Consider the following 21150-nt stretch of genomic DNA (forward strand, 5'->3'; position numbering starts at 1 on the left):
AAAAAACCAAACGCATTCTGGCCGAGTAGAATGTTCCAGTAGCAGAGGATGTGGCCAGTGGCAGAGATAATATCAACTTCCGGCAGTCTAGAGTATGAAGACATTCCTTCCCTGTATATTATATAATATATTATAGGGTTAGAGCTGCCATACTGTTTCCCTTACAGACAATAGAGTATGAAGACATTCCTTCCCTGTATATTATATAATATATTATAGGGTTAGAGCTGCCATACCGTTTCCCTTACAGGCAATAGAGTATGAAGACATTCCTTCCCTGTATATTATATAATATATTATAGGGTTAGAGCTGCCATACCGTTTCCCTTACAGACAATAGAGTATGAAGACATTCCTTCCCTGTATATTAAATAATATATTATAGGGTTAGAGCTGCCATACTGTTTCCCTTACAGACAATAGAGTATGAAGACATTCCTTCCCTGTATATTATATAATATATTATAGGGTTAGAGCTGCCATACTGTTTCCCTTACAGACAATAGAGTATGAAGACATTCCTTCCCTGTATATTAAATAATATATTATAGGGTTAGAGCTGCCATACTGTTTCCCTTACAGACAATAGAGTATGAAGACATTCCTTCCCTGTATATTATATAATATATTATAGGGTTAGAGCTGCCATACTGTTTCACTTACAGACAATAGAGTATGAAGACATTCCTTCCCTGTATATTAAATAATATATTATAGGGTTAGAGCTGCCATACTGTTTCCCTTACAGACGATAGAGTATGAAGACATTCCTTCCCTGCATATTATATAATATATTATAGGGTTAGAGCTGCCATACTGTTTTCCTTACAGACAATAGAGTATGAAGACATTCCTTCCCTGCATATTATATAATATATTATAGGGTTAGAGCTGCCATACTGTTTTCCTTACAGACAATAGAGTATGAAGACATTCCTTCCCTGTATATTATATTATATATTATAGGGTTAGAGCTGCCATACTGTTTTCCTTACAGACAATAGAGTATGAAGACATTCCTTCCTTGTATATTATATAATATATTATAGGGTTAGAGCTGCCATACTGTTTCCCTTACAGACAATAGAGTATGAAGACATTCCTTCCCTGTATATTATATAATATATTATAGGGTTAGAGCTGCCATACTGTTTCACTTACAGACAATAGAGTATGAAGACATTCCTTCCCTGTATATTAAATAATATATTATAGGGTTAGAGCTGCCATACTGTTTCCCTTACAGACGATAGAGTATGAAGACATTCCTTCCCTGCATATTATATAATATATTATAGGGTTAGAGCTGCCATACTGTTTTCCTTACAGACAATAGAGTATGAAGACATTCCTTCCCTGCATATTATATAATATATTATAGGGTTAGAGCTGCCATACTGTTTTCCTTACAGACAATAGAGTATGAAGACATTCCTTCCCTGTATATTATATATATATTATAGGGTTAGAGCTGCCATACTGTTTTCCTTACAGACAATAGAGTATGAAGACATTCCTTCCCTGTATATTATATAATATATTATAGGGTTAGAGCTGCCATACTGTTTCCCTTACAGACAATAGAGTATGAAGACATTCCTTCCCTGTATATTATATAATATATTATAGGGTTATAGCTGCCATACTGTTTCCCTTACAGACAATAGAGTATGAAGACATTCCTTCCCTGTATATTATATCATTTATTATAGGGTTAAAGCTGCCATACTGTTTCCCTTACAGACAATAGAGTATGAAGACATTCCTTCCCTGTATATTATATAATATATTATAGGGTTAGAGCTGCCATACTGTTTCCCTTAAAGACAATAGAGTATAAAGACATTCCTTCCCTGTATATTATATAATATATTATAGGGTTAGAGCTGCCATACTGTTTCCCTAACAAACAATAGAGTATGAAGACATTCCTTCCCTGTATATTATATAATATATTATAGGGTTAGAGCTGCCATACTGTTTCCCTAACAAACAATAGAGTATGAAGACATTCCTTCTCTGTATATTATATTATATATTATAGGGTTAGAGCTGCCATACTGTTTCCCTTAAAGACAATAGAGTATGAAGACATTCCTTCCCTGTATATTATATAATATATTATAGGGTTAGAGCTGCCATACTGTTTCCCTTCCAGACAATAGAGTATGAAGACATTCCTTCCCTGTATATTATATAATATATTATAGGGTTAGAGCTGCCATACTGTTTCCCTTACAGACAATAGAGTATGAAGACATTCATTCCCTGTATATTTATATAATATATTATATAATATATTAGGGTTAGAACTGCCATACTGTTACCCTTACAGACAATAGAGTATGAAGACATTCCTTCCCTGTATATCATATAATATATTATAGGGTTAGAGCTGCCATACTGTTTCCCTTACAGACAATAGAGTATGAAGACATTCCTTCCCTGTATATTATATAATATATTATAGGGTTAGAGGTGCCATACTGTTTTCCTTACAGACAATAGAGTATGAAGACATTCCTTCCCTGTATATTATATAATATATTATAGGGTTAGAGCTGCCATACTGTTTCCCTTAAAGACAATAGAGTATGAAGACATTCCTTCCCTGTATATCATATAATATATTATAGGGTTACAGCTGCCATACTGTTTCCCTTACAGACAATAGAGTATGAAGACATTCCTTCCCTGTATATTATATAATTTATTATAGGGTTATAGCTGCCATACTGTTTCCCTTACAGACAATAGAGTATGAAGACATTCCTTCCCTGTATATTATATAATATATTATAGGGTTAGAGCTGCCATACTGTTTCCCTTACAGACAATAGAGTATGAAGACATTCCTTCCCTGTATATTATATAATATATTATAGGGTAAGAGCTGCCATACTGTTTCCCTTACAGACAATAGAGTATGAAGACATTCATTCCCTGTATATTATATTATATATTATAGGGTTAGAGCTGCCATACTGTTTCCCTTACAGACAATAGAGTATGAAGACATTCATTCCCTGTATATTATATAATATAATATATTAGGGTTAGAACTGCCATACTGTTACCCTTACAGACAATAGAGTATGAAGACATTCCTTCCCTGTATATTATATAATATATTATAGGGTTAGAGCTGCCATACTGTTTCCCTTACAGACAATAGAGTATCAAGACATTCCTTCCCTGTATATTATATAATATATTATAGGGTTAGAGCTGCCATACTGTTTTCCTTACAGACAATAGAGTATCAAGACATTCCTTCCCTGTATATCATATAATATATTATAGGGTTAGAGCTGCCATACTGTTTCCCTTAAAGACAATAGAGTATGAAGACATTCCTTCCCTGTATATTATATAATATATTATAGGGTTAGAGCTGCCATACTGTTTCCCTTCCAGACAATAGAGTATGAAGACATTCATTCCTGTATATTATATAATATATTATATAATATATTAGGGTTAGAGCTGCCATACTGTTACCCTTACAGACAATAGAGTATGAAGACATTCCTTCCCTGTATATCATATAATATATTATAGGGTTAGAGCTGCCATACTGTTTCCCTTACAGACAATAGAGTATGAAGACATTCCTTCCCTGTATATTATATAATATATTATAGGGTTAGAGCTGCCATACTGTTTCCCTTACAGACAATAGAGTATGAAGACATTCCTTCCCTGTATATTATATAATATATTATAGGGTTAGAGGTGCCATACTGTTTTCCTTACAGACAACAGAGTATGAAGACATTCCTTCCCTGTATATTATATAATATATTATAGGGTTAGAGCTGCCATACTGTTTCCCTTAAAGACAATAGAGTATGAAGACATTCCTTCCCTGTATATCATATAATATATTATAGGGTTAGAGCTGCCATACTGTTTCCCTTACAGACAATAGAGTATGAAGACATTCCTTCCCTGTATGTTATATAATTTATTATAGGGTTATAGCTGCCATACTGTTTCCCTTACAGACAATAGAGTATGAAGACATTCCTTCCCTGTATATTATATAATATATTATAGGGTTAGAGCTGCCATACTGTTTCCCTTAAAGACAATAGAGTATGAAGACATTCCTTCCCTGTATATCATATAATATATTATAGGGTTACAGCTGCCATACTGTTTCCCTTACAGACAATAGAGTATGAAGACATTCCTTCCCTGTATGTTATATAATTTATTATAGGGTTATAGCTGCCATACTGTTTCCCTTACAAACAATAGAGTATGAAGACATTCCTTCCCTGTATATTATATAATATATTATAGGGTTAGAGCTGCCATACTGTTTCCCTTAAAGACAATAGAGTATGAAGACATTCCTTCCCTGTATATTATATAATATATTATAGGGTTAGAGCTGCCATACTGTTTCCCTTACAGACAATAGAGAATGAAGACATTCCTTCCCTGTATATTATATTATATATTATAGGGTTAGAGCTGCCATACTGTTTCCCTTACAGACAATAGAGTATGAAGACATTCCTTCCTTGTATATTATATAATATATTATAGGGTTAGAGCTGCCATACTGTTTCCCTTACAGACAATAGAGTATGAAGACATTCCTTCCCTGTATATTATATAATATATTATAGGGTTAGAGCTGCCATACTGTTTCCCTTACAGACAATAGAGTATGAAGACATTCCTTCCCTGTATATTATATTATATATTATAGGGTTAGAGCTGCCATACTGTTTCCCTTACAGACAATAGAGTATGAAGACATTCCTTCCTTGTATATTATATAATATATTATAGGGTTAGAGCTGCCATACTGTTTCCCTTACAGACAATAGAGTATGAAGACATTCCTTCCCTGTATATTATATAATATATTATAGGGTTAGAGCTGCCATACTGTTTCCCTTACAGACAATAGAGTATGAAGACATTCCTTCCCTGTATATCTGTATCTATATACATGGGAGGGCATTTTCCGCTGCATTTTATTTTATATTTGCATTGGAAGGATAATTAACATTAAAGGATAAGTAAACCTTAAAAAGAACTGAATTTAAAATTGATGGGGGGCTATTCAAAGCACTGTTGAAATTTTCCTTCATTATTTATTTTCTTTTAATTCCAAGATATTAAGGGATACATGTGCTGTTAATATGAATGAATTTTGTTACAACAGCGCCACCTGCTGGTCAGTTTCCCACCAGTCTGACCAACAAGTAGTCAAGGAAGTTGTCAGGAGAAAGAAAGAGGCTGCTCTGATGTAGTTTGAGTTTCCCTTAAATGTAACTGTCAGGCTCGCATTAAATGAAAAGGTTTGGGTTACCCTGTGGCGAGTGTCCCAGCCCTCTCTAAACACCAGTAGATGTTGCCTGTCTGGGAACTGGAGGGCCCCCTGAAGGCAAAGCCCCGAGGCCCAGAGCATGGCACTCCTCTCCTAGAGCTTGTGTGACAAACAAAGGATTAAAGGGAATGTAGGACATTATCTTGAAGATCTATTGGAAGTGCAGGCAGAGACATGTAGTGCATTTAAAGGAACAATGTGCCTCCCGGGAGCCCCAGAGCAACACTCACTGGGGGCAGCGATTGCTTATTCGCTAATCAGTATCAGTAAATCTCTTCTCACTGTTCTGTGCCCAAATCCTTCCCTTGTCTCCCAGTTTCTCGGCTTGGGTGGGTGTAGGGTGGGTGGGAGAATTATCTTGTGTCTGCTTTACTCCCACACCAGAGATACTTGCGATGAATTTCCATTTCCCCCACATTTTACATGTTTATCTGCGTTCCCTGGAGGAATAGAGAATGGGGGTTACACTGGGACACCCCTGAGTAAAGTAAAGGTGTAATGTTCCCTCTATGTACTAAACAGTGATCATGTGATTGTCTGACCTACTATTGGTTCATTACAGAAGTCTCAACAGTGGACCAATGAGGTTCTTGCCCATTTTTTTTTAAAAAAAAATCTATCCACTCAGTTATGTCTGGGAGACAGTTAGGAAGGGCCCGTACAGATAAACTGCCAATTTTGTCTTAAAGGGATACTGTCATGGGGGAATTTTTTTTCCAAAATGAATCAGTTAATAGTGCTGCTCCAGCAGAATTCTGCACTGAAATCCGTTTCTCAAAAGAGCAAACAGATTTTTTTATATTCAATTTTGAAATCTGACATGGGGCTAGACATGTTGTCAATTTCCCAGCTGCCCCCAGTCATGTGACTTGTGCTCTCATAAACTTCAATCACTCTTTACTGCTGTACTGCAAGTTGGAGTGATATCACCCTTTTTCCCCTCAGCAGCCAAACAAAAGAACAATGGGAAGGTAACCAGATAGCAGCTCCCTAACACAAGATAACAGCTGCCTGGTAGATCTAAGAACAACACTCAATAGTAAAAACCCATGTCCCACTGAGACTCCTTCAGTTACATTGAGAAGGAAAAACAGCAGCCTGCCAGAAAGCATTTCTCTCCTAAAGTGCAGGCACAAGTCACATGACATGGGGCAGCTGGGAAATTGACAATATGTCTAGCCCCATGTCAGATTTCAAAATTGAATATAAAAAAATCTGTTTGCTCTTTTGAGAAATGGATTTCAGTGCAGAATTCTGCTGGATTAGTACTATTAAACTTATGTGTTTTAAAAAAAACATGTTTTCCGATGACAGGATCCCTTTAAGGGAAGCTAATCTGCCCCCGATAATCATCTTTAGTGTAATACAGTGAGTATAACTGCTGTAATACCCCCATCAGCAGACAGAGGGCACTGTATAGCAGTAATAACACAATATTGCTTTTAGGCAATTGTGTTTTTTTTTCAGGGTCAGCTATAATATTGTGTTTGTATAGCAGGGATAGAGTATAGAAGGGATATGTATCAATGATATACTGTACATCTTGCAGTGTTTTTGCAGGCACTTATAATGTTATTGGACACTGGTTGGATGGTCTAAAATAAATCCTTAATGTAAATTAAATGTATACAGTAGCCTAGGTCTGCAATGGTTCTAATTCTCTGATTGGCTCCAGATTTTGTGAATGTGCTGAGCTCTGTTTGATTCCAGTCTCCCCTATTCAAAACCTTGATGGGTGAATATCATATATATATAAAATAAGAAATCACTCCAAATCTCCCCCTAACTGACCTTCAGACTGGGCCCCATTAGCTCATAACAAGGTTACAGATATATAGAAACATTGGGGTGTCACCCTGCTATAGTTCCAGGGGTACCCAGGGTACAAATAAGCACTCACCCCAAATCTCCCCCTAACTGGCCTTCAGACTGGGCCCCCTTAGCTCATAACAAGGTTACAGATATATAGAAACATTGGGGTAACAGTCACCCTGCTATAGTTCCAGGGGTACCCAGGGTACAAATAAGCACTCACCCCAAATCTCCCCCTAACTGACCTTCAGAATGGGCCCCCTTAGCTCATAACAAGGTTAAGGCCCATGTGGCCCCTGTAGGCAGTGTGGGGGTGACTGTGCAGGAAGGTGTAGTCTTGAGAAGAGAGAAAAGAAAGGACAGGTGAGATAGAATGAATATTATATATTTGGATTGTTGGTTGCCTAAGCAATGCTTGTGCTGAGAGCAGTGGGTGCTGGTGCTGAGCAGTGGGTGTTGGGGTTGAACAGTGGGTGCAAGGGCTGAGCAGTGGGTGCTGGGGTTGAACAGTGGGTGCTGGGGCTGAGCAGAGGGTGCTGGGGTTGAGCAGTGGGTGCTGGGGCTGAGCAGTGGGTGCTGGGGTTGAGCAGTGGGTGCTGGGGTTGAGCAGTGGGTGCTGGGGTTCAGCAATGGGTGCTGGGGCGGAGCAGTGGGTGCTGGGGTTAAGCAGTGGGTGCTGGGGCTGAGCAGTGGGTGCTGTGGCTGAGCAGTGGGTGCTGGGGCTGAGCAATCGGTGTTGGGGTTGAGCAGTGGGTGCTGTGGCTGAGCAATGGGTGCTGTGGCTCAGCAGTGGGTGCTGGGGCTGAGCAATCGGTGTTGGGGCTGAGCAGTGGGTGCTGGGGCTGAGCAATGGGTGCTGTGGCTCAGCAGTGGGTGCTGGGGCTGAGCAATCGGTGTTGGGGCTGAGCAGTGGGTGCTCGGGCTGAGCAGTGGGTGCTGTGGCTGAGCAATCGGTGTTGGGGCTGAGCAGTGGGTGTTGGAGTTGAGCAGTGGGTGCTGGGGCTGAGCAGTGGGTGCTAGGGTTAAGCAGTGGGTGCTGGGCTCAATAGAGGAGCTTGAGATAAGGAAGTGCTGGGGAGAAGTGAGCATTAGGAGGTGTGTTTAGTAGAGAGAGAATTACCAGCCTCCAGTATAAAACATCACTGAGAGGAGGAGGAGTCTCGGCTCGTACCTGCAAGTGCCACATTCCTGAGCCACAGTAGCACCAGCGGGCAGTCAGGAGGGCCACAGGTAAGTGCTGATTTGCCTTTTATTTTGCTGTTGGTTGACATAGAAAGAGGGTGCTGGGTTATATAAGGTGCTGGCTTACATGGGGTATTTGAGGGATGGAAGAGGGTTGCTGGGAGTTGAAGCTGTCTCAGAGTGTGACTTTCCGACAGATTCAATGAGGAAGCTGGGGAACCCCTGTGCCCTTTTGTCTGCTCTGGGAATGAGCTTTATTTCTCTCTCATTTTTTTTAAAGGGATCCCCAGCCTGTGACACCCTTCATTGGAGAACGAGGGAGTCTGGGAGTTTCTGTTAGAGATTTAAATACTTTTGTGCTGAATACCAAAGAGAAGTCTGCTGGGAGTTGTGGAATTTGTAGACAGTTGAATGCATTGTGACTCCCATTGCCTATGAAATAGTAACAGGAGACTCTCAGGGGCTGCTGGGAGCTGTAGTTGAGTTTCAGTGCATGTGCTGCATTATTGTCAGCTCTGTCGGGCAGGGAATTCTTTACTTTAAAACGTGGTAAGTTTCTCTGCTGTGTAATGTGGAGAATTGATAGAGGATGCTGGGATTTGTAGTTTGACAGTGAATAAAGGAGCTGTGGCTGCTGTGTATAACAAGGGATACGGGAGCTTTGTGCACACTGTGTAAGGGTTGGAATTCCATTGCAGGACTCTCCCTCCTCGCAGGAGTATAATGTGAGTAGTTGCCCTGGGGCTTGGACTGAGCTGCAGACTAATTATATAAACACACAGGTAACTGCTCCCCCTCTCTCTGCTGCCAGTCCTCCTCCTCCTCCTCCTTTATTCCATAACATCCACTGGTATCTCTGAGCTAGTAACCTGTTCCTACACAATAAAGATTCAGTAACACTGTAAGTACCAGAATGGAGAGTTAGGGCTAATACAGGACCCTGAGTCAGAGAGCTTACAATCTAGGAGGCAAAAACACAAGTGGGCTAATTCAGTAACACAAAGGCACCCGGATATATATTATAAAGTGAATATTATACCCCAAAGATGTCAGTGTGGCCAGGGGCGTAACTATAGAGAAAGTAGATCCTGCACCTGCAGGGGGGCCCAGGAGGTATTCATATACGAGGCCCTAATTCATATACAGTTTCAATAAATATTGGTAAAACAAGTCAACTGCTAAAAATTTTGGGGGCCTGAAAAATAATTTGCTGTGGGGCCCAGTAATATCTAGTTACGCCACTGAGTGTGGCAGAGAGTTGCGCCCATGCTGCTGCCGTGCACGTGTGTCAGTACTTATAATGCGATGGAATGCTACATGTGCGGGAGACTCAGTACCACTCTAGAACTGCTCCAGCATCCCTTCTGAACAAAGCATGTGCATTCTGTAGGGTAGAATTGCACGTTTTAGTCCCATGGTTGTGCAACAAAAAGCGTGGCAGCTTTAGCTGGAAGTACATAGACAACATAGTTGTAGTACACTGGATATCAAGTACTTTGAGTAGATATCAGGCCTACAATAAATTTAGTAATACGTACGGCCCTACAAATGTTGTTGAACATCTACAGTTTTGCCTGGATTTTTACTGGGAGCTGTACTACTACATCAACAACAACTGAAGCTTCAACAACACTGATATCATGAGTTACTATCACCACCTTGCTCTGCTGCCCTCCTTGTCCTGCAGCTCCAATCTTGTCCTACTGTCTCCATCTTGTCCTACTGACTCCATCTTGTCCTACTGACTCCATCTTGTCCTACTGTCTCCATCTTGTCCTACTGTCTCCATCTTGTCCTGCTGTCTCCATCTTGTCCTACTGTCTCCATCTTGTCCTACTGTCTCCATCTTGTCCTACTGACTCCATCTTGTCCTACTGTCTCCATCTTGTCCTACTGTCTCCATCTTGTCCTACTGTCTCCATCTTGTCCTACTGACTCCATCTTGTCCTACTGTCTCCATCTTGTCCTACTGTCTCCATCTTGTCCTACTGACTCCATCTTGTCCTACTGACTCCATCTTGTCCTACTGTCTCCATCTTGTCCTACTGTCTCCATCTTGTCCTACTGTCTTTATCTTGCCCTACTATCCCCGTCTTGTCCTACTGTCTTTATCTTGCCCTACTATCCCCGTCTTGTCCTATTGTCTTTATCTTGCCCTACTGTTCCCATCTTGTCCTACTGTCTCCATCTTGTTCTACTGTCTCCATCTTGACCTACTGTCCTCCATCTTGTTCTACTGTCTCCATCTTGACGTACTGTCTTTATCTGTCTCCATCTTGTCCCACTGTCTCCATCTTGCCCTACTGTCTCCATCTTGGCCTACTGTCCCCCATATTGCTCTTTTGTCTCCATCTTGCTGTACTGTCTCCATCTTGCTGTACTGTCTCCATCTTGTCCTACTGTCTCCATCTTGTCCTACTGTCTCCATCTTGCCCTATTATACATGCTACCAGGGCCAGAACTAGGGGTAGGCAGAAGAGGCACCTGCCTAGGGCGCAATGATGTGGGGGTGCTGGGCAGGTGCCTGTTCAAGATTCTAGTCCAGATTTGCTCCCCTCTACAGCTACAGAATCTCTGTGCCAACATATGGGTGTCAGGCAGAGATGTGAGACCCGGCAATATTGAAGTTATTATCTCAGTCCCCAGAGACCAATATATAACAACTGCTTGAGCATAGCCACACTCTCCCCCATCACCTTAGTCCCAGGAACTATTTGTTTTCAAACACAGGGCCTATAGGCCTCCCCTCCTCCTCCTTGTCTCTCTCATACACACAATGTTAATGGCTGGATATTGCCATACTTATACTTCCTGTGTAACACAACGCTCGCCTCTCACACAAACCTAAATATAACTGCTGATTATCCACCGCCTTCAGCAAACAGCTCCGACCCTTTCCCTGCCGGGATCCGGGAACATTGCAATTAACTCCTATTAATATAAAGGGGCTCAACACAGTGGGACTCCCGTAGGTGCTGGTTACAAACCGACAGTTGCATGTCACTTGTGCGCATGGGCCTCCACAGAAAATGTTTCAGGGTGGGGCAAGTAGGTACAAAGACATAAATCTCGGAGTGGAATTGTTAATACATGTCAAAGAGAGAACTATTGGACAGCTAAATTGCTTGTGGGGTAAATAACCTGATGGTGAAAAGAAATTCTGTGCAGAGGAAATTATATAACTCTGAGCCAATGTGGCCCTTTTATCCACCTTACAAGTGAATCAATGCCTTGGGCTCACACTTATCAGTAACCTTAGTTTTTCTTACTTACACACTTGCACTTACCAACTGTCTGTTTTTGACCCTGACAGTTAGTTGTTTTTGAAGGGCTGCCTGGGTCAAAACTGCCTGTTTTTGCCTCTTCATTGACAGGCACAGTGTCGGCCTGGGTACATACACACAAAGCAGATTATGTGAAAACTTACATTTGTGCTGGAAACCATTCTGTGTTTCTTTCCCAGGGCTGGCACAGTGCCCTCTCAGTCATACCTCCCAACTATCCCGTTTTTCGTGAGACAGTCCCGATTTTGATAATTCAGCCTGCAATGTCACATAACATCAAGGGGTTGGATTTGGTTGGGCCAAACCTGAATCTTGTGCTTTCTGCCCTGGCTTCTCAGGTATTCTTTATTGGGATATACAGATTCTTATCGGCTGTTTACTTTGCTTGGAATTCACATAACTCCCGGCAAGGAATCCCAGCAGCCCTGGGTATGGGAGTTGTCAAATTGGGATTCTTTTATCCGTGAGCCACTTTCAAATGTAAAAAGAGTTGGGGAGCAACACAATGGACTTTCAAATGTAAAAAGAGTTGGGGAGCAACACAATGGACATAAGGAGCCCTGGGGGTGCGAAATAAGGGCTGTGATTGGCTATTGGTAGCCCTTATTTGGCAGGAGGCTCTGATTGGCAGGACTTAGGGTTTTTACGTAAGAAAAAACTTGCCTCCAGGCATGAAATTAAAACATAAGTATCTGCTTTGAGGCCACCAGGAGCAACTTTCAAGGGTTTGGGGAGTAACTGTATTAATTAAATCTTATTGTTGAGGCTGATTATTGGGGTTCATGTGATGTCACACTTGTGTGCTCAAGGTGATCATTAATTACATGTGCACTCCAACTACTAAAATAATTACTAATTTTATATTCAATTTTGAAATCTGACATGGGGCTAGACATATTGTCAATTTCCCAGCTGCGCCGAGTCATGTGACTTGTGCTCTGATAAACTTCAATCACTCTTTACTGCTGTACTGCAAGTTGGAGTGATATCAACCCCCTCCCTTTTCCCCCCCAGCAGCCAAACAAAAGAACAATGGGAAGGTAACCAGATAGCAGCTCCCTAACACAAGATAACAGCTGCCTGGTAGATCTAAGAACAACACTCAATAGTAAAATTCAGGTCCCACTGAGACACATTCAGTTACATTGAGTCGGAAAAACAGCAGCCTGCCAGAAAGCATTTCTCTCCTGAAGTGCAGGCACACGTCAAATGACTTGGGGCAGCTGGGAAATTGACAATATGTCTAGCCCCATGTCAGATTTTAAAATTAAATATAAAAAAAATCTGTTTGCTCTTTTGAGAAATGGATTTCAGCACAGAATTCTGCTGGAACAGCACTATTAACTGATTCATTTTGAAAAAAATTTTTTTCCCATGACAGTATCCCTTTAAATTGCACAGACTTTGGATATTTGCCTCTGACACTAACCTAGAATGGTTGCTAGAGAAATTTGGACCCTAGCAACCAGATGGCTGGTCAAGGAGGGAGGTCCGGAGAGCAGCAGTGATTGCAGGAAGCGGGTCTGAGCCAGTGGGGCCCACCAGGTTTTTTCCCGGCTTCCCACTGGCCCAGTCCGACCCTGGATAATAGTTTGGACCCCATAATAAACTTGGCTGAACTAAGGGCTAAACTCCATGTGAGATTTTTAAAGACGGTGTCGAATCCACAGAACAGATTCTGCAAACCGGATAGAGTTGTATGGGTCAAAATATAATGGGACTGATACAAAAATCTGATGTTTAAACTGCATGGAGGGAAGGGAACGCTACACGCTACGTTTTCATCCGACATGATAAAATCTGGTGGTGTCAGACAACTTATATTATATTACTGAAATGCACTGAATGTCGGATGTAGATGCATCAAACTATCCCCCACGTCTGACTTTATCTGATCCAAGTAATACGGCTGTGGGGTCCGATTTTATAGGATGCTGCTTGTTCATGTAACAAGATCAGATAAAATCTGACCCACAAAATCTGATCAAAACCTCCCGTGTATTTCAACCCAAGAGTTTGTCTGGCATCTCATTTCTCTGTAATAAGTCAGGGCTGTATCTTCCAGGAGGCATTTAGTTGGAAGGGTCTAAGAAACGGCACAGCAAGGCGCTTGTTTTTTTCTTCTTTTCTGTTGTTTTGTGGGACTGCCCCACATTTATGGCTAAAACCAGTGGCAAACTGAGGGGGGTAGGGGGTTCCAGATAGTGTCTGCGTTCCTTTGTGTAGGTACATGCCTGGGCCCCTACGTGAACCCGGTTTTATTTATTTACATTTTTCTAAGTTGCCAGTAATTAGTTCAGTTCTCTTCCAAGATTTTTGCAGTTTGCTGGCTGGTTCTCCTCCTTTCTCCCTCTGTGACACCTTTAACTATTTCCTTGCATTAACTAGTAAAAATAGCCTGCTATGAATTCTGGGGGTATTTATATATGAAATTGCCTCTGTGCCATCCTGCTATGAGTTTTGGGTATATTTATATATGAAATAATCTCTGTGCCATCCTGCTATGAATTCTGGGGTATTTATATATAAATTAGTCACTGTGCCATCATGTTATGAGTTCTGGGGTATTTATATGGGAAATTGCCTCTGTGCCATCCTACTATGAGTTCTGGTATTTATATACGAAATTGCCTCTGTGCCATCCTGCAAGCGCTTTGGGGGTATTTATATATGAAATAGACTCTGTACCATCTTGCTATTAGTTCTGGGGTATTTATATATGAAATAGACTCTGTACCATCCTGCTATTAGTTCTGGGGTATTTATATATGAAATAGAATCTGTGCCATCCTGCTATTAGTTCTGGGGTATTTATATATGAAATTGCCTATGTTCCATCTTGCTATGAGTTCTGGGGGTATTTATACGTGAAATTGCCTCAGTAACATCCTGATATGAGTTCTGGTGAATCTAAACATGAAATTGCCTCTGTGCCATCCTGCTTTGAGTTTTGGGGGTATTTATACATGAAATAGTCACTGTGTTCATGTATATATTTATATATTTCCGGAGGGTGTATCTGAAAAATGGGGAGTGGTTTATTGTCTCCGCACACTGCAATTTTTCCCTTTCACATTTTCATTCTCAAAATTGGATCATCTGACTGTAGGTTCATAGCAAAAACATTGTCATAAATGGGGGGTGTAGGGGTGACATCAATCAAGAGGGCAGCAGAAACGGTCATTTTTGGGGTGCTGATATTATATGATGTACATGAGTGGGGCACTCCGTATGGTTAGCCCTCTATATATTGAGTGTGATTGAACATGGTATCTGTCTATACCTGTCTGGAAACAAAGTAGCAGGTCAGTTCCCCTCCAGGTCTGAAAATCAGCTTTTATCTGCTACATTGTTTCAGGAGTCAGAACAAGGAGTACAAAGAGATTAAACAGAGACAATGCACTCATTACATCAAGGACATTGAGACATTTTATGCCTTAAAGCTACTGAAACGTTTAGTTGTTTTCGGAATATTCACCAGAAAAAAAAAAAAATTAAATTTTGCTTTCCTTCTTTTTTGTTTTAGCAAAATTGAAGTTTAAAGTTGAATGTCGGTGTCTCTGGTGTGTGAGTCTGGCAGCTCAATGATCCGGGTGCAGATTCGGTTCCAATTGGCAGTTCCATTAGTTGGTCCATTTCTCAGTAGGATCTTTGTGGAATATAAGTGCAACTATTGTATCAATTCCAACAGCTGCTTTTGATGAAACTCAGGGATTCTGCTCAGCAGGGACAAAAACAAGAAACGTATCAATTAAATGGACCAGTTAGAACAGTTACAGAGTCGCTGACCCCCCCAGAGCTGTATTAGAAAGACACAAGAAGGTAAAAAAAAATGAAACTTTAGGCTTGAATATTAGAAAAAAAGCCACAAATAAAAAGTAATTTGAAAAAAAGTCACTATTTCTGCTGAACCGTCTGAAAACAGCTGAACTGAAAAAAAAAAAGTGTTGGAAGGTGAACAATCCCTTTAATGTTTTTGGATGTAGTTCCCCTTTAAAACTGATTACGTGGAAGAGAAGGATATTGTGGCCGTGAGCGACAGATACAAATATTCGGTGGTGCAGCTCCTGACTGAACTTGCCCTTACCTACAATGAGAACTGTATGAGTCCATTAACCCTCTGTGTTCCCTGGAGCTGGGAGTTATATGTTGGGCAGCAAACTGAGAGAGAGACACAGTAAATATTGATTCCGGGTGAGAGAGGCCCAATGTTGGCTCTTTGACTTTCTACACAGTCAAGATCATTTGTACTGAGAGCAGTGGGAAGGAAGCAGGGAGACTGCCTTTATCCTTGCACTTAAATCTCTCTGGTTATCAGGGGATGCTGGGAATTGTATTTCAACCACAACTGGCCGGCTGCCTCCAGCTGTCAGTGCTCCAATATCACTTTTGTCAAGGCAATTGTTTTGATCAGGGGTCCCTCTGAGACCGGGTCAGGGGCAAATCCCTTCCTGCTCTCTTCTGAAGGCAGCCAAGCTCTAACAACCAATCAGATGTTTGTTGTCAAACAGGTGACCCGTAAATGTTACCTGCTAACTGTTTGCCGGGGGTTACTAGACTTAAATGGTTAAGAATTCAAACGTCACTTAAAAAAGTGGGCAGGAATTCTGTACAGGTATGGGACATGGGGGGTTCCGGATAACAGATCTTTCTGTAATATGGATCTTCTTAAAGGGATACTGTCATGGGGTCTCCGCATCAGTTAATAGTGCTGCTCCAGCAAAATTCTGCACTGAAATCCAATTCCCAAAAGAGTAAACAGATTTTTTTATATTCAATTTTTAAATCTGACACGGGTCTAGACATATTGTCAGTTTCCCAGCTGCCCCAGTCATGTGACTTGTGCTCTGATAAACTTCAGTCACTCTTTACTGCTGTACTGCAAGTTGGAGTGATATCACCCCCTCCCTTCCCCCCAGCAGCCAAACAACAGAACAATGGGAAGGTAACCAGATAACAGCTCCCTAACACAATATAACAGCTGCCTGGTAGATCTAAGAACAGCACTCAATAGTAAAATCCAGGTCCCACTGAGACACATTCAGTTACATTGAGTAGGAGAAACAACAGCCTGCCAGAAAGCAGTTCCATCCTAAAGTGCTGGCTCTTTCTGAAATCACATGACCAGGCAAAATGAGCTGAGATGCACCTACACACCAATATTACAACTAAATACACTTGCTGCTTCAGGAATGACATTTTATATTGTACAGTGAATTATTTAGAGTGTAAACAGTTTAACTTAGAAATAAAAACTACATCATAAAAATCATGTCAGAATCCCTTTAGGTCTACTAGAAAATCATATAAACATGAAATAAACCCAATAGATTTGTTTTGCCTCCAATAAGGATTCATTTTATCTTAGTTGGGATCAAGTACAGGTATGGGAACTGTTCCATAATTTGGATCTTCATACCTTAAGTCTACTAGAAAATCATATAAACATGAAATAAACCCAATAGGCTGGTTTTGCCTCCAATAAGGATTAATTATATCTTAGTTGGGATCAAGTACAAGCGACTGATTTATTATTACACAGAAAAAGGAAATTACTTTTTAATAATATGTATGAAACGGAGTCAATGGGAGACGGCCTTTCCATAATTCTGAGCTTTCTGGATAACGGGTTTCCAGATAAAGGATCCCATACCTGCATCTCATTGTGTCTGCATTGGGGCATCAGGGGTAATAATGACTTAAATATACAGGGGCAGGAACTGGTCTGGCAGGGGGCCCCATGAGGCCCTAATTAATGAGCAATTTCAACATATGTTGGACAACCTGTGGGTATGTAGGGGGCCCTAAAATGTATTTGCTGTGGGGCCCAGTATCATCTAGTTATGCCACTGCAGGTGGGCACCTCGAGTAACAGCGCTGGCTTGTGAATTACTCCAGGGAGTTGCCAGTGGAGTTAAGTACAGGGCGTAAGAGCCCCAAAATGTCAGAATATAGGGGCAGATTTATGAGCAGTTGTTTTTTCCCTCCCATTCTACTGTTACAATTATTTTTCACATTCCTGGAAAACCTGGAAAAAACATGTTTTGCTTTTTTTTTTTAACAAGGACAACTCTTTTTTTTCCCTGAAATTTCCCTTCATTTTTTAACTTTTTTTTTTAAAATAAATCCCACATAAAATCCCGCCGTGGCGAGTGATCTCCCCTCCCTACATTAACATAAAGTGAAAGTGCAGCGACTGTGGATTCCTGGCGGCTCCAGGTATGTCAGCTCTTTAGCATATTCTCATAGCCAGAGGGCAAATTCCAAAAACTCCCACCCCCATTCTGCTGCCTGTGAGGCTGGTGCAAACACTGCAGGAACCCAGGGTGTAACAGGCTCATCCTCGGCTGGAACTCACCTCTGCCCAGGTAATCTCTCTCGTATTTATCCTGCATTGCTATTGGTTGCTGCACTCCAGCCTGGCACAGGGTGGCACAACAAGGGAATTCCCCTCCAGTTCAGGACTGGGCTGTATAAAGTACAGTATATAAGCTGCACTATGTGAATTCCCAGCACTGAGCTGGTTCTGTAAAGTGCAGGGAAACTGATTGGACTGTACGGGGTTACTGTAGCCTTGCTGCACCCCAATACTGGGCTCATGGGTTTGATTCTGACCAGAGAACGGCCTGCCTGGAGTTTGTACATTCTCACCTCTCTCTGGAGTTTTGTTCTAGATGCTCTGGTTTCTCCATCAGTCCAAAAGCTCCTACTACGCTAGTAAGTGTCTGCAGCAAGTGGGGTATTCGATTGTAAGCTCTACCGGTGCAGGAACTGATTTAAAAACCCTGCTCTTTCCTCCGAATGAAATAAAACGTCAGAGCTCTCGCTGAGTTTGCAGTGGAGAGATGCTAATAATAATATATGAAATATTTTTCTAAAATGTGGGTGATGCACCTCAGTACGATTCCAGATACGACATGTACTTCAGCCTTACGGTCGCTCTCATATACAGTAGGCGTACTGTCCCTTTAAAAGCAGCTTTCCTCTTCAAGAGCAACAGTAGAACTGCCGGTCCAGTGTGCGTGTGAATGAATTGTATCTGTCAGGGACTGCGGCTTATCTCATTGTCTCTATCAAAGCGCAAGCTCTTCTGGGCAGGGCCTTCTTTCTCTCTTGTATTAGTTGATCACAGTGCGGGTGCCCTCACACAATAAACATAAGCACCAATAGCTGGAGGTCCTTTTGTGCCCAATAAATGCAGCTGGTTATGACCCCAGAGAGGTGCCGCGGGAATACTGGCAGTGCCCACCTTGTGCTAGAGAAGTGCGAAAGGATTTGTAATTGTTTTTATACAGATTCCACAAACCTTTAAGCATTGCCCTCACTCTCCTGATAAATACCTAATGGTACAGACACTGACAGACAATAGGAAGGGGCCCCAAGGGCCTGTTGGGAGGCACAGGAGAAGCAGTGTATGTTATACATGGAACTCACCATCAGAGGGGAATTCAGTAGCTGTAATGATCAGTCTCTGGACTTCTGAATACACCCATGTGAGGCCCAGGGGCATTTTGGGTAGGGCCATCACTAGTAGGAAGCATTCAACTAAAGGGGCTGTTCCTGCTGAATTGTGCTTAGTACAGGGAATACCTATGCTGCTATAGTTTTATGGGATCTCTCTGTACAGACTATGAGCAAATTTAGGGACTGTTCCTGCTGAATTGTGCTTAGTACAGGGGAATACCTATGCTGCTATAGTTTTATGGGATCTCTCTGTACAGACTATGAGCAAACTTAGGGGACTGTTCCTGCTGAATTGTGCTTAGTACAGGGAATACCTATGCTGCCATAGTTTTATGGGATCTCTCTGTACAGACTATGAGTAAACTTAGGGACTGTTCCTGCTGAATTGTGCTTAGTACAGGGAATACCTATGCTGCCATAGTTTTATGGGATCTCTCTGTACAGACTATGAGCAAACTTAGGGACTGTTCCTGCTGAATTGTGCTTAGTACAGGGAATACCTATGCTGACATAGTTTTATGGGATCTCTCTGTACAGACTATGAGCAAACTTAGGGGGCTGTTCCTGCTGAATTGTGCTTAGTACAGGGAATACCTATGCTGACATAGTTTTATGGGATCTCTCTGTACAGACTATGAGCAAACTTAGGGACTGTTCCTGCTGAATTGTGCTTAGTATAGGGAATACCTATGCTGCCATAGTTTTATGGGATCTCTCTGTACAGACTATGAGCAAACTTTGGGGACTGTTCCTGCTGAATTGTGCTTAGTACAGGCAATACCTATGCTGCCATAGTTTCATGGGATCTCTCTGTACAGACTATGAGCAAACTTAGGGGCTGTTCCTGCTGAATTTTGCTTAGTACAGGGGATACCTATGCTGCCATAGTTTTATGGGATCTCTCTGTACAGACTATGAGCAAACTTAGGGGACTGTTCCTGCTGAATTGTGCTTAGTACAGGGAATACCTATGCTGCCATACTTTTATGGGATCTCTCTGTACAGACTATGAGCAAACTTAGGGACTGTTCCTGCTGAATTGTGCTTAGTACAGGGAATACCTATGCTGCCATAGTTTTATGGGATCTCTCTGTACAGACTATGAGCAAACTTAGGGGACTGTTCCTGCTGAATTGTGCTTAGTACAGGGAATACCTATGCTGCCATAGTTTTATGGGATCTCTCTGTACAGACTATGAGCAAACTTAGGGACTGTTCCTGCTGAATTGTGCTTAGTACAGGGAATACCTATGCTGCCATAGTTTTATGGGATCTCTCTGTACAGACTATGAGCAAACTTAGGGGACTGTTCCTGCTGAATTGTGCTTAGTACAGGGAATACCTATGCTGCCATAGTTTTATGGGATCTCTCTGTACAGACTATGAGCAAACTTAGGAGACTGTTCCTGCTGAATTGTGCTTAGTACAGGGAATACCTATGCTGCCATAGTTTATGGGATCTCTCTGTACAGACTATGAGCAAACTTAGGGACTGTTCCTGCTGAATTGTGCTTAGTACAGGGAATACCTATGTACCATAGTTTTATGGGATCTCTCTGTACAGACTATGAGCAAACTTAGGGGACTGTTCCTGCTGAATTGTGCTTAGTGCAGGGAATACCTATGGGATTTCATGACATTTATCTACAGGCTGAGATAATTAAGGGATTGCCCCTGTCTGTCCTAGAGAGGCCCCAGTGCAATTCCCATTTCTTTTTTGGTCCATTGATGACAATTATAAAATGATAAAAAGGGCACATTTTGGCAGCAGAGGAAAAGTCAGTGGGGAATGTAGAACATATGAAGGGTATGAGCTGTTGGCGGTGGAATGCGTCAGCTGATGGAATCTGTGTATGACCAGTGGAGTCAGTAAATGTTTGTGCTGATATGGGAGGCTGCAGAATGCTGGCCGGGAGTTACTCAGTCATTATAAACAATGTTTAATCACCGACCAGAGGAAGTGGCACCATAATACCAACTTGTTTCTTAGATCAGCCTGCAGGAGTGACGGGCAGGAGGGATAACAGACATTGAGCTGCATTATGTACTGAGCTGCTA

At 41.6% G+C, this 21150-nt stretch overlaps 1 protein-coding gene across 4 annotated transcripts in view; it reads left to right on the plus strand.

Annotated features, from left to right (window-relative positions):
- Positions 1-8149: 8149 nt before the first annotated feature.
- ptk2b.S (protein tyrosine kinase 2 beta S homeolog) overlaps positions 8150-21150 on the plus strand; it is an 80919-nt gene continuing 67918 nt past the window's right edge. The window contains exon 1 of one of the 4 annotated variants that reach the window (XM_041565121.1): positions 8150-8392. The gene's annotated coding sequence lies outside the window, so the exon portion shown is untranslated. Of the gene's footprint in view, positions 8393-17900; positions 17997-21150 lie in introns of those variants that run through there. The other 3 variants (XR_005961671.1, XM_018266041.2, XM_018266043.2) reach the window with 3 other exon arrangements.

This window comes from Xenopus laevis, chromosome 5S (assembly GCF_017654675.1).
Source record: "Xenopus laevis strain J_2021 chromosome 5S, Xenopus_laevis_v10.1, whole genome shotgun sequence".
NCBI classification, from domain to species: domain Eukaryota; kingdom Metazoa; phylum Chordata; class Amphibia; order Anura; family Pipidae; genus Xenopus; species Xenopus laevis.